Source organism: Cyprinodon variegatus, unplaced genomic scaffold, assembly GCF_000732505.1.
Source record: "Cyprinodon variegatus isolate N-32 unplaced genomic scaffold, C_variegatus-1.0 Scaffold1274, whole genome shotgun sequence".
Classification (NCBI taxonomy): domain Eukaryota; kingdom Metazoa; phylum Chordata; class Actinopteri; order Cyprinodontiformes; family Cyprinodontidae; genus Cyprinodon; species Cyprinodon variegatus.
The window spans coordinates 34493-35764 of record NW_015151727.1 but is presented as its reverse complement, the minus strand read 5'-3'; positions in this window follow the sequence as shown (position 1 = coordinate 35764).

Below are 1272 nucleotides of genomic sequence, written 5' to 3'. Positions count from 1 at the left end.
TCCCCGCGGGTCACTCCAGAGTAGAAGAGAGTCCAGCCTCTCTCAAGGAGCTGGGTTCCAGAGCCCTGGCTGTTTGTGGAGGCGAGCCAAACTATTTCTAGCTGGTATCACTCCACCTCCTGCACAAGCTCGGGCTCCTTCCCCACCAGTGAGGTGACATTCCACGTCCCCAGAGCCAGTTTAAGCGCCCGCGGATCAGGTTGCCGAGGTCTCAGCCTCTGGCTGCCGCCCAATCCCTTTGCACCGGTCCCTCATGGTTCCCCCTGCAGGTGGTGGGCCCACTGGGGGATGGCCTCGCGTCGCTCCTTCGGGCTGGGCCCGGCCGGGTCCCGCGAGGAAGAACCCGACCACCAGGCGCTCGCCGACCAACCCCAACCCCAGGCCTGGCTCCAGGGTGGGGTCCCGGCTCCGCCGTACCGGGCGATGTCGCATGCCTTGTTTTAGTCCTCGTCTAAAGGGTTTTTGAACCGCTCTTCGTCTGACCTGTCACCCAGAGCCTGTTTGCCTTGGGAGACCCTTCCAGGGGCATTTAGCTCCCGACAACATAGCCTCTGGGATCACCCAGGCACTGAAACCCCTCCACCACGTTAAGGTGGCGGTTCAAGGAGGGGGGCAATTTCAATTTATTTATTTATTTTTTTTTCAAAATTCAAGGTATAACATGAATGCATAAATACCTCATTTTATTTAAGTGTTAAATTCTGTTTAAAGTAACAGATTATAATTAAAAATGTCTCTGGACCTTTACTGGTTGATGATTTAATTTATTCGTACTCTGCTGATTTTTAATTGGTTACCCCTGGTTTAATGTTTCTAAATATTTATTTCCCGTCATTTGCTCCATCCAATGCAGATCATTGGCTCCATCCACATCTAGTGTAAACTAGTGTGATTGGATGAGTAATGTAACGCAAACACTCATTGGTTAGCTAAAGGAAATCATCATAAGCAAGCAGGTGTTCTTCAAACTGCAAACGTGAATTGTCTATGCCATGCTACAATGTGGGATTCAGAAAAAGATGTTGAAATGTCTTAAAGGTCGGACACAGGCGAGAGCGTATCGGGAGACGGAGACCAACAAGACCTCCCTCATCCTTGGCCCTATCTCAAAGAATGTTTCAAAATAGTTGAAAATTTGAGCTTTCAATTCATATAGTGGCATCTGGCTGTTTTTTTTAAAGGTTCCTTTATACTTTTATACTTTAAGTAGTTTTTGGAGCACATACTTTTTCACTTTTACTTGAGTAAAGAGGTCAAGTTGATATGTTATCC